The sequence below is a fragment of the Varroa jacobsoni genome, unplaced genomic scaffold (genome assembly GCF_002532875.2).
Source record: "Varroa jacobsoni isolate VJ856 unplaced genomic scaffold, vjacob_1.0 contig00058, whole genome shotgun sequence".
Lineage (NCBI taxonomy): Eukaryota > Metazoa > Arthropoda > Arachnida > Mesostigmata > Varroidae > Varroa > Varroa jacobsoni.
The window spans coordinates 237,299-250,898 of NW_019214401.1; the positions used below are offsets into that span (position 1 = coordinate 237,299).

Consider the following 13,600-nt stretch of genomic DNA (forward strand, 5'->3'; position numbering starts at 1 on the left):
ATCGACACGCATGCTCAGCAAACTTTTCCTCCCTCCTCTATAAACCTACCTCTCGTCGTTTCGTCTGCTCTCGTGTTGGTATACTTCAGCAGACAATGAAGCTTTTTGTTACGCGCGAACCGCTGGAAATAGTCGCTAGATTCCATATTCATTTGAAATTCATAGTGCAAAGTCGCATCAGGCTTTCGCCAGCCATAGGCATCGTTATTGTTACCGCGAAGGTACTGCACGTTCGTGCGTAGCGTTCTGCTAACCAAAACGGAAATCACCAACCAACCAACCCGATACATAGACTTTCGCGGCAAAGATACACCAAGAAGCAGAAGAAAAAGCTTCTTTGAACGTCAGAACAATACACAAAGAAAATTGATATTTGTATCGGGAACGATGGCGGGATCTTCCCTCTGTGACTCCCTGTTCTGGTGGTGACCAGTCGATTAAGTAAATGCACAAAAGGTATAGATTGCCAACTATTTCAGCTCGAATGTGTCTTATTATTAAATCAATTTTATCACTTTAGCGCTACTATTTTGGCCACTGTAGCTAGTAGTGTTAGAACCTCTACTACTGCCGCTGCTACCTTCGCTGACGGAAAGCCAATATCCGACGTGAATAACTAATGCACGTGCTCTCGAGACCTTATACTTCTATACTGTCCAATAAATCGTGTGTACTTCGATTTGGTAAGCGTATGGTTGCCTCTGGAGTCGAGCATTGCGCGGGTTTTAGCTCTATGTACCCAACCACAATTGCCAGGGAATAAATATAATGTTGTTGATTAAACAATCACTTCTAAAGGGAGAAGTGTTTGGATGTTGTCAAACCACCGATAATAATACTCGCTGGCCTTGTAATGCCCTTCAGTCGGTGGGCGCAATGCCCGTACATGCGTTGTAGGAAACTAACGAAAAAAAGCCTATTTCAGAGTCATTTTAAGGGTCATTGAGCCTGAAAAAGCTGCGTTTAGAAGATGTTAGGCGTATGAACAGAAAAAATATACAACAAAAAGAAGAACGAAGTTACGATTAGCTGACTAATGTTGTATCTATTATTATAGTACCACACAGTTATATCTAATACTCGGAATGATGCGAGTATCAATACGTATTTTACGAGTTTTATGTATATTATTATATTTATGCTGGTATCCGATATGACAAACAGCTAAATCTGGTGAATTCGGTGTACGTAACGGCAAATAAACCAACGCTATCGTTTATTGGCCATAATTAAACTATATCTGAATAAACATCCTGTTCCTTTGTATAAGCATAGTTTTCCAAGGGAAAACTTGTTAGAAAACATAAAGCACGAGAGAGGTACGAGCATCAAGCAGCGCACGAATACTATATTCTAGCGTACTATTCATCGTACAACAATTAAATGCGTGGCTATTGCATTAACTAGAACAGACAACAACGTACCTTCAAGACAAATGCGGTACTTCACTAGGTTTATATATTTGATAGCAAAGCATGTACTGCCATAAAAGTTGTTTCGTTAGCCAAACTATATCATATAAGAAAATAAATACATTTAAGCTGGATCGTATGTTTGCCTATTTTTGTGCCATTAAACAAAGTTAAAATACACGCATTAAGCTTTAGAACGAAAGGGGAAACGGTTAAAACCTGATACCATCATCCCATTTTTTGTCTTCTAATCCCTCTGGGTCATTTGTATGTTACGTATTATTGAAGGGACGCGCATTCGATTGTTATTAAATCGATAACAAGCTTTTTATGGTTCTATTCATCTTGTATTTGGTTGCACTTTACAATGTATATTCATGGTTTGCGTTGGAGATAAAATGTTTGCCATGAAATATTTTATTAGCTAAATATAGAAAATCTAGCGGCAAAAAATGGCTGACAGTGTAATTTTCATGTGTCTGTTTGTCTTGACCTAAAACAGCAGAGGTGGTGGCAAAGGCACAGAGGAAAGGGGGGGGGGGGGTCATAAAAATGAAACGAGGCATCATCCTCTTCCCCCATTTCGGTGGCTCCCTTTTCTCCTCGTATTTCTCTACTTCTTCCGTAACGCTCTTCCCACAACGGACTGAGCGATTAGTGGAGTAGTTGTCTCGCTTACTGGCATGCTGATCCATTCGATCTCCGTAGAAAAACCACTTTGGTCGACCACTCTCCCCCAACCGGCTCGTTCTTTTTACCCCAAACATACATATCTAGCATCGTCCTCCCACATGTGTGTGAGCAGGGTTTACGATGCAAGCAAGCTAAGCCGCTATTACTACAAGTCCGGCGGTCCATCGACCTGGTCGGACACTCGGGGGAAGCTTAAGCTAAAACTACTTAGTACTGAAACGAAGAGACGGGTCTGGCTATCAACTCATTGGCTGAACCGTTTGCTAGTGCTGCGGTTACCGTCAACGTGGCTCGGCGTAGGAAAAGATTCGATCGCGGTGTATACGCTCTTCGATGGCAAGGATGAGCAAGATGTCCATCACGTTCGCTGACACATAGCCACGGTTTAAGTGCGTTTTCGTTCTTTTAGCTTGAGCGACTCATGAACGACTCTATTGAGCTAACCATTGCCGCACACTAGCGTGAACAAGTCCGATATTCCGCAAGCGAGTTCATACACAGGGCGCTACGATAGCAGGTTTACAACCAGCGCGTATTCGTTAAACACGGCGACTTTGGAGATTGTTTAGCGTGCGGTCAACGTCGTAGGTCGGACTCTTCTACTTCTCATTTCGTAGTATGTAGTTTTGTCGCGAACAGATAGCTATCTTCGTACCCGCATTCATACATGTGGAAAGTAGTAGTAGTAGTAGTACGAAATTTAATCTATTTCTGAGCTTGGAATTGAAACCGTATGGCTAATAGCAATGTAGCTTTTTACTGAACAGTAAATCGCTGGCTTATGTTTATGCTTATGGTGGCTGTTGGTGCACACGGAATTAGAAAACGGTTGGATCATTAATTAGTTAGATTTCATTGAACGTACAACATTGAATAGCATTTTTCCAAAGGCAACGATTTGTTGCTAATACTAACAAATTAAAATATCCAGATTGCGAACTATATTCATCTCCCCTTTGCCCTTGGCAACTAACAGCCATAACATATAGTAAGCTTCAGGCTTGTACGGGTAAAAGAAGAAAAACCAAATACAATATCGTATGTAGTCAAGAATTAAACGTATTCAATTGACGGTCGCCTGCTTCGATATCGAGAGGAACTCGCGAGATATTTAGCAATTATTTTTTTTTGTAACTTAAAAAATACGACTGTGCTCAGCTGTTCTGTTATGAAACACATTTTTAAAGACTCGAAAACCTGATCATATCATAATTTTAACTATTTCCATTAGATATTTTATACGCGCGCGCACACACACGAACGCAGGCAGGATTATACTACGGAATACGCGCTTGTTTCAATAGTCGCGCTTCTTATGTCGTTTTTCGTCTACAGCGAGTGGCATAAGCCTATCATCGGCTCGTGATAGCTATGCCTAAAAGTATTCTATACGTGCGCTTCTTGCCCATAACTTCCAACAACTGCAATCGGAAATTATATCGTATTTGTAATGTCGCATACTCTCCGTCTTTGTGCTAAATTAAAACCGCTCCAAACGTATTCATTTTTCGTTATTTAACACATCTAGCAACGTTCTGCCATAATGATTAGTGATATTTAGTAAACTCGATCTGTCAGAAGCAAAAGTTGATGATGGCATACCATTAGAAAGAAGTGGAAAACAGGAGAGTCGGAACAGCTGGGGGGGCGGGCGAGGGGTTATGTTCGTTGTTACTCCCGCGACCGCTGCGGTTATGAACCGATACTCAATGCGTAAGCACTATGGCAATTTGATTATAGATCGGCTGACGTCAGATTGGAGAGGGTGCGTATCCGTTTGATTGAGCGATTTGTTAGTGAGCCGGCCTCTCGAGCGTCCGTTGAGTGTCGACGACATCAACACTGGCCAAACAACGAGACTTTTAATGCGCTTCTCCCATCTCAACCGTAGTTCTTCTTCTCGGCTACAGCCACCACTACACTGTTACGCCCTCTGCGAATAAAGCTCCGTCGCTTTTGACTTCTTATTGAAAAAATCATACATGTGCGCTTCTTATTTCGAGTATTTTCAGCTTGCCTGCCGCCATCGAAGCCAACAGGTGTATATTTGCTATATCTAAGCTTCACACTTCTCTTCGAATAGACATTTGGTCAAAACTCACTGGAAGTGCTATGTGAACCTGGATAAACAAACAGTACATTATTATTATTATTATCATTGCTTATGTAGAAGAAAATGGATGCCAAGTTTGTGGAAGTGGCAGGGCCCAATGTCAGCTTGGGTATTTTTACAGTAAAGGAAATAACGACGAAATGCACGAGTACAAGCAAGCGAAAGAAAGGACGGTATCGAATACGTTTTTACTTTGCCCAGTGATTTAGTTACAGGCGTAAAATCTAGTTATTTACTATCCATGAAATTCGAATATGAACGGGGTTGAAATCTACTCAGCTCTAAGAGATATCTTCCGACTTAGAAGAAAGCGTCTGCTATCGGCTGCATTTGAAATTCGATTTAAATCAACATTAATCATTTTCTGGGATTACGCTGAATTGAAGATGCATTGATACAAAAAAGTCTGTCGGCCTAAAACTGCAGGTCGACCTCAGCTTCACGGTATCAAAATTGGCGTACATCGACAGACATATGCAGCCAATATATGTTCTCGAAGCTTTCACGTTCTATCTACGTTGACGAGTCAAAACGGTGCTTATAATTAGCTGTTAGCGTCCGATCCCTGTCCGCTACCCTATATCGATATTCTTTTTCGCTCCGTTGTTTTTGAGGCGAGTGAAATTCTGCATTACACTGTCATGTCTATCCTCCGGTTGGGCGGTGTCCCCGAAATTTTGGAAGATATCTGGGTTGTCTATGATTATTGCCGTTGTTGTTATTACATATAGTACTGCTATTCTCACCGCGTTAACGCTGAATGATTCGCGTAGTTTCGCAATTAGGCTGCGTTCTACGCGCTAGGTCCGCTAGGTTGCTACAAGAAGCCAACACAAGTTGCTACTACATCGAGATAGAAAAAGGCGACGATGATCCATAAAGGAAAAGGATGACCAATCCTTCTTTGATGATAAAAGAGCTAGCTACCGCAAAAATGCTTGACTATGTGTCGCATCGCAGTATGCCCAATGCAAAGTATAATAGACGCGGGTTTGTTCCGCTTCGGCCATCTTGGGCTTCCTTCACGAAGTCGTCAGCGCCATCAACAACAGCACTGACGCGAGCAACTACAACCACAGTAACGTCAATGCTTCCATTACAGTCGAAGCAAGAACGAAGAAGGAGCATCGACAAAAAACAAAATGTGATTTAAAATGATTTACCTCAACAACAACAGGACTTGCGGTTGGTGGTCAATAGATACCCTGCAGATCGTTCCAGGACGAAGCGAATCGGATCAGGTAACGAGTGACGTAAATCATGAAAATTGCTAATATTCGAATGGCAGCAGCATTTAGAAGGCAAGGAATGACCAAAGTGCGCATCAAAAATATAGAATTTAAACAAACGTCGAAAAATACAAGTAGTAAATCGATCGATTTCTTTTGTTAGAACCATTGTTATCATCATCATATGGCCGCTTCTTAATAATGTGTTAGCCACATTTTCGAACGAGTGCTTGTTTATTCTAATCTTGATACTATTGGTAAGCACTGAGACCGTTCTCAAAAGCGCCAATCGCAGCGATACGATCCTTGTGTTACTGAGTAACAGTGATTCGGGCTTCTTCCAACGTTTAGCGGCTTCCTAATTCTTAGTAGGTGATACAGAGGAGTAGGTTTTGTGTGAAGAAGCGTAAGTTTATTTAATCTAGAAAAAAAAAAAAGCTACTCTATTTCTATGGCAGACTGAGCTAAATAATGGGTCTGGATTTTGATTAAGTTTAGGTAACATTCGATATTGAAATTACCTTTGTTCCTTTGCAACCAGATTTTTGACTTGCCTACGTTTCCTGTCTTTTTAGCGAACTTTAAGAGTGTTCATGTTCCGATTTTTCCGAGACATACTGTCACATGTTTAACTAAGGATCGAACAATAGAGTGGCTTAGACCCTTTTGTATCGGAACTTCTATTCGTATCTATCTGTTACTTATGAATTTTCCTAAGACATCTTGCCAGAGTGTTGGGCGCATCCGAAAAAAAACATATAGCAATATAGATAAAATTCAAAATTGATAAAAAAAAATTGTTCCATTTACGTCTAAACAGACCCGTGGCAACGATAGGTTATGGTGGCAACTACTTTGCTGGTAAAGATCAGGCCAGTGGTCGCCGCTCCAGTCATTCAGAATTCATCTGGCTTCTCGTGCGATTTTGTACTCTTCCGTACAAAACTTAAAGATAATTTTATAATACCGACATCATCCGCCCTTTTTCAAGAATCGCTCGTAAACGTTTGGCTTTGCCTGGGTAGATACATGTTTGCTATGGCCGAAGCAAGCTTATGCCAATAACTACAATAACATTAAGGGTTACATACACAGTCCTGAGCGCACGGCAATATACTCTAGATAATGGAACATTAAGATTTTTTGAATGTTACGTCGTATGGCACGGCATGACGGCTAAATGACAAATGAGCTGCGGGCCGGTTTGCGAAGGCACCGAGAACACACACTAATTGGTACCTGGGAAAATATAAAGCAGATCGAAAAATATAGAAATTACGCGTTAACTCAGAAAAGCTGCAATAAAACAGTGCAGCCATCTTTCTGCATAACTAATGTTTTAATTGTGTATTAATTAAGTAATCGCTGGAACAGTAAAAAGATCCGAGCTAAAAAAAAAAAACATAAAAAAGCAGCCTACACTAAACGCGTCTAGTACGTCAGGTGTCCTGGATTAGCTTACCTAGTACCCTACTAGAGATAAGATTGGCGGACAAACCAGGAAATGAATTGCTTTAGATTATGCACGCAAAATGTCTCCAAATCGTATGTAAATATGGAATTCGATTAGGAAAGTAAGGTTAACTTTACATAAATGTTAAAAATAATCGAAAACATATGTTACTTATCTGGCCTACCTGCAATTTCCTTAGCAATAACGGTTCTTCAGCTAAATGTAACTGGCAGTATACAGGGGTACGCACACGCGCGTACATCCGCTCTCGGCATAGAGACCGCAACGGGTTGGAAGTTCTTGACAATATTTTGACAATATCTCTAGACATTGGAACCAATCATGTTTTTAAGACGAGTGAAGAACTGCGCCTTTTCAGGTAAGCTACGGCTCCTTTACGAAAAATCGGGTCAACTTGAAATCGGCAGCGCTTCGATAAGTTCGTTGGTCTAAATATTATAGGAAATTTCTATAAAAAAACATCTGCTATACCCTGTATGTATGTTACGTGTAGAATTATTTGTTGTCGTTAACTAGCTCGATTATAAAAAAAAAAAGCTTATAATTAATCGTATCACTATCTATATACAGCCGCACGGGGTTATTTATGTATTGAATAAGCAGTTCTTTTATTTTTTTTCTCTCTGATTCAACGAGTGTTTTTATGTAATTTTTTGTTGCTTGGAAATGCAGCAGAACCTCATTAGGTGTCTATTTCAAAAACATGAAATAATGTTTGCAGGCCAAAGCCTTCGTATGGTTGTTGTCTCAATTGAACTACATATCAATTCTAATTATCTTACAAGCTGAAGAGTAGTATAATTTGCAATTCTACCACGCATCTGCTATAATTGTGATTGTCAGCTCAATCTAATTTGCAGCTACGGTGAAGTACAATATTCATATTATCTTTCCTATTGCGTGAACGAATTTAATCATCTTGGTCTTCGGGGCCAAAATGTGCCCTAGACATTTTCAACGCGTTTACTTAATAATCGAACATACTGATTCTCATGATGATTTACTTTACTACATCAATTTTTCTAGGTTTATATTTTCCTTGTCGCTGCTAACTATCGTAGCGGTAGTAGCAGTAGTGCATCCACCATTCGCTCAATGACCGTTTGACCCGCTTCATGTTCGAGGCTATTCGTGTCCCATCACTGAAATCCTGTTCGGTTCACGGTCTTCTTAGCGTCTATTTATTGTTACAACATATGTAGGTACTTCGCTGAAAACATCACTTTGCCGGCGTATTCAAAATTGCCGCTACTTGTAGCAACGGTCCAATCAGCAACGGGAAACGAGAAACAGTGCAGCAGTTCATTTACGTTGTTTTCGGTTACCGCCTTTCACAAGCAGTTGTACGCTTGTCCCCCGAACGCGGTTTCCCACAGCTGAGGCTGTGCCGATGAATTTGACAGTCCGCACCGTCCGTTTCCGAATAACTGGAAATCGTGGAAGTCGCGACCACTGCTCCACCCGCCACCTAGCCGACATCAAAAACTAAAGATAGGTTGCATTTATGCAGTGCCAGGAGAATCGTATTCTCTAGGTATAGCATTAGTCCTGCAACCATAAACAATAAAACACAATATCATTTCTTGAAAGTGTTACTTGAGCTCGACGAATCTAGAATATCTACATACATATATATGTGTGCGCAGATCGACATGTCTGTGAAAATTATTGTAGGCCGGGTGGCGGTGAAGCGAGTGCCTAACTCCGCGCTAAATTCATTGATACAAAAACAAAATGGTTGATATGTAAAGACGACATAGTTATCTCAACGAAGCATCTGTACGGTACACGAATTTTTTTTAAATATCAAACTTATTTGTATGGGGTAATATAGAAATGAAGTATCTTATCACCGTGTTTTTTTCTTGTTAATACAATACAGAAGAGTTGAGGTTTATGCTCAAGAACGATCTTGTAATTTAGCGAAATACCCAAATTAATTACAATTTCTACAGTATAATTCGGCGTGTGAGCCATTCATAAAAGAGTTGTCTCCGAAGATAAAGGTGTCGAGTAAGCGTAACAATGTATCTTTTTTGTATCTTTTAACACTCTAAGCTCCGTAAGAACGCATTTACGCGAGAAGAATACCTTGAGAGAATGACACTTGCAAGCCAAACCGTTAGACGGGAAGAATTAATGATAAAATAGATAAGTATATAGATAGAGTCGTATGCAAATCAAGCGCGATCTATCCTTAAGGCTATAAGTATATTTTATTATGCCATTATGGCAAAATTAAGATGTGGGTTCTTTAGAATAAGGTACGAGATCATACAGAATCGGCGATCGACATCCCCGTAGTATATAAAACTTGCCTATAGAAAGCAGTGCGTCATCCTGCATCGAATCCAAACATGACAATCTGGCCAGCCTTAGCTTGCCAGGTCATTTCCTAGATAGATTATATGATCGCAATAGAAACTCATGTTATTCTTTTCAGTGTTTCTTGCCTGTTCTAATGTACCTGTACATATATTGACAAAATAAAAATGTTTTGGCCTTCTTATACCATTTATGCCTAACACGTAAGTATATCAGAACCAGCACGGCAGTTGACCGGATGACTGGTCGCACGTTTGCATAGACCTCCTCTTTTCTTGCTTTGGGAGATCTCAATTAAGGGAAAGTTTTTATGAGATACATTAGGGTACTGCGCTCGAAAGCAATCATTATCGTTAGATCTAGAGGTGAGATTTTTAAGGGGTAGAAGATCGTTTAAGTGTTCATTTCAATAAATTAAATAAATTCTATTTTTGTCGATTTGAAACAGCAGCTTACTCAAGTAAATGGCGTCCCGACGTTTTCAGAAGAGGGCATATTATGTTTTGAAATTCGCATATGTATTCATCGCCAACATTAGAATTACGTACCGGTAGTTCTAAGTGAGCGTTTACTCATTAGATAGAATATATTTAATAATTATGTGTAACTAAAGGTACATTTATAAATTATTTAGTATGTATGAGTATGCTTTATAGCTTTTTAGAACATTTCGACTATCAAGTTACCTTTCGAGACAAACTCTATGTCTATAGCGTTATATATGCCGGGTTGGCATTACCGCAGACAAGGATCGTCATGCTCCGGGACTATCGCCACGAACCCACTGCCATTTGGTCCAGCTGTTTTTTTCCTTCTCTTCTAACCAAGAGCAGGTCAAAACTCGTAACATTAAAGCATACTTTATAGTCTATTGACTAACGTGATATTAGTCTACCGATTCTCGGGTACTTGAGGAGGTAGCTGTTGACTGAGATTACAGCGTACCCCTAAAATGTACAAGTCTGTCTTTCCTGTCCTTGGCGTATAAGCGGCTGGTTTCTTCCACGAGTTGTAGTACCTCTTATGGTCCCGCCTGACCGTGTCGGGTCTAACTGATTCCGGCGCAAGCCAAGACGTTCGTTCCGCAGTAGCAACTCTGCTTAACGTCACTGGGCACACAACGATTACAGTCGAAGAGTCCGTCCTCTTTAATGACTAATTTCTACTAACATTCCTGGTGTTTGTCAGCTGGCCAAAAGAAGATGGCGCGCTCTCTCTGGAGTTGGGGACGTGTTTGGTCGGAACCGCCTTCGCGAATGGTACTGCGACGTTACATTGGTAGTCATTAATGGCTTCGTCATTATCCTTCCGTAGTAGATATACTTCCGAGTAGAAAATGTGGCATCTAATTTTTTGTCATGGCTCCTTTGGGCGTTTTTGGTGACCGAAATTAGGACAAAATATGTTTATGAAGGAACAGAGGACCCTGAATCCGTAGCAGCGGCAGACAGCAAACCTCAAACAATTATTGTCACCTTGCACATGATCAGTCATTAGGAGAGTCCACGACCGATGCAGGCTCTGACTCAGACATCCTGTGGATAGGCTCAACGCACTATATTTTCAAGGGGCACTGACACAAACACGTGCTAGATGATGTCGACTGCTGTCGGATTATAGCCCTTTGATGCGCTCATCGTTTTTTATCTGCCTGCTATCCTACCTCTGTCAAAAACAGGCAAATGTATTGAGCAAACGAAAATATTTCTGTTAAAGCGCCACACAAACCTAGTGGACTCTCTCCATTTGTAGAAAAATTCTGTTTTTCGATACGAGTGATATCACTCAATTGGCAACTAACCGTTGAGCCGTTTTACCCTCATATAGTTACATACATAATCGTGCGCATATCTACATCTGGACCCGTCTGCTACGAGTGTATGGAACCCTATTGCTTGCGACTAGACGAATGAATGAATCCGACATACCGCTATAGTCGCTACAAGCACTCATATACACTATGAGCTACTTGTATGTCTACTATCACCCACTCCCGCTAGCGAATAACAATATTTCCAAGATGTGCGCGTACTAATACCGCAATGGCCATTTGCAGTAAACGATAATCTCTTATTGGTCCTCCTCGCTATCCCGTATCCCAATGGTTCCGACGTGCTGTTGGCGTTTACGTCAAGTGCAATCGATCGCGTCCACAGCAGCCACCAAAGATTGAGACTGAAGAAGTGCCAGCGCTCGCTATCGCTACTTCAGTGGCGACGCAAACACATTCGGTAAGCAAACAAACTGGCAACCAGCCGCAAGGAAGCGAGAAATCGACAGATAGATGAACAAGTACAAATATAATATATACACAAACACATATTGAAGGCGAACTTTGCTCAATAGCAATTAGATGAATTTATCTTCTGTCGCCGACGCTCCCGCCAGTAGTAACATCGCTACCAACTATCGCTGCTCGTCGTGTCTTCGAACAAGCACGAAGGGACACGTGAGATGGTCTAGGTTCGATTCGAAGCCCAGACACAGTTCGTTTCAGTGGTACGAGAAATAGTGCGGGATTGAAATAGGGGAATTGGACCTAAGATCCGAAAGATCAGAAACATCTGACACTATCAGGTACAATGCAGAACCGATGCAAAGCGGAACGCGAAATACGGTCACACGAAAAATATAACATCGCATTAGGTACTTGTATTTTAACCTAATAAACGTTTCGAGTGTTTACGTTCAGTATCGTCATTGGGCATTACTTAACACCTTTAACCCCTTCTATCATGAAACGAAGTGTGTTTATTCTGGGTTTTGAACTGAAACTATCTCCCAAATTTTGAAGGCAAACAGCTACTACTGCAGCATCACGGGGAGGCGTGCGTTTTAATCTGAGAAGTTACAAGGTGCTGACCTCCAGGTAAATAGCATAGTGAACGCGAAGACGCACTTGGGTATACAGACTTATGCTAGAGAAAATATTATGTACGGAAAAAGCTGTCTTAGAAATAAGCTGCATGTCTATTGATATGTAAGCTTACAGCATCAAATCCGTTGCAAAAAAAACAAATTATTTTATATAAGTATTTGGCTTACTATTCTTTAACGGTATTATATGACTGAAAATATATAAACAGCTAGTGATGCAGCGATATTTATAGCTTCTTCTTTTGTGACTCCAGAACGTAAAAGCGTTCACAGCTTCACTTATTATTTATGTTGAAAACGAGGTATTTTGTAAACATTTTAATAGCGAAATAATGAAAACACACTTCTGGTCTTATTTTCTCATATACTTATAAGTGATTATTGATTGAAGGAAAACTGCGAGAATTTACCGTGCTTTACTCATTGCAGTGAAATCGTCTCCACAGATTCATACCGTAGAAAAATTCATCACGCTCATCTTTATCACTCAAAGGGCAATTATATCGGCATGATCCCGAGTAGACTCTTCGAAAACAAATCTTTACTTTTTCACCTGATAGAAAAACAGAAAAAGTTTATCGCGTAAATGAAACTGTAATAACTTAGAGACATCTTAAATTCGTGCGCGGAATTCAAGGTATATTATAACATTAAACTACAGCAGATCTCCTTCCTCATAAAAACAGTGATTTATAGTTACAAACGCTAATTACGTATGGCAACTGATTTTAAATATTTAAATTTTTCAAATAAATAAAAAATAAATTTAACAAAAAATTAAATATCGACGACCAGATTATCATTATTGGTTTGCTCCACTGCACTGAGTTATATCTATATCTTCACAAAAGTGTGGGTTATCTGATATCATAGGCTAATATCTTTAATTAGTAAATATCCTTTGAAAAGGGAAGAACCCATAACGATTGCAATGTCTCGAGACTGCTGGGTGGGTTTCTACTGTGTTTACGTACAACGATACCTTTGGAAACAAATCAAACCGTAGAGACTATTAATGATGGATTAAATTTTTTTTTTGCACAAATAGGTGCATTTGACACTGCATTTGTGTGTGTGTGGTTAAAAATGATATATGATACAAAAAAATCAACAAAAATTATTTTTTACTTCTAATGAGTTCTAATTAAGTAATGATATCAATCGATACCAAATGTAATCTATCTTCTATCCATAAAAGTACGTTAAGTGGATTGTAACACGTTATAAATATCAAATGCGGCCTTTCGAAGGGTCAAACCTTTCATTCATTGTGCTCTAGAATGATAGATTACTTTTACTTAATGTTCAGATTAGATAATTAAGTGTTAGGGCTACCAAAATCAAACAATTAACAATCACGTTTTGTTAATTACGCCATTGAAAAATTATACAGTTTAAAGCAATATCTGAGGTGTCCATACTTCTAGAAATGTCTACTTTATATCTTCATTCATTTGTTCAATAGCAAAGGTCACGG

At 39.9% G+C, this 13,600-nt stretch overlaps 1 long non-coding RNA gene across 1 annotated transcript; it reads right to left on the reverse strand.

Annotated features, from left to right (window-relative positions):
- Positions 1-7,501: 7,501 nt before the first annotated feature.
- On the reverse strand, positions 7,502-11,102 carry LOC111270686 (uncharacterized). The gene is made up of 2 exons (XR_002686409.1): positions 9,933-11,102; positions 7,502-8,469 (listed from the first exon to the last, which is right to left on the reverse strand). It is a non-coding gene; the product is annotated as an uncharacterized LOC111270686 (long non-coding RNA).
- Positions 11,103-13,600: the final 2,498 nt, after the last annotated feature.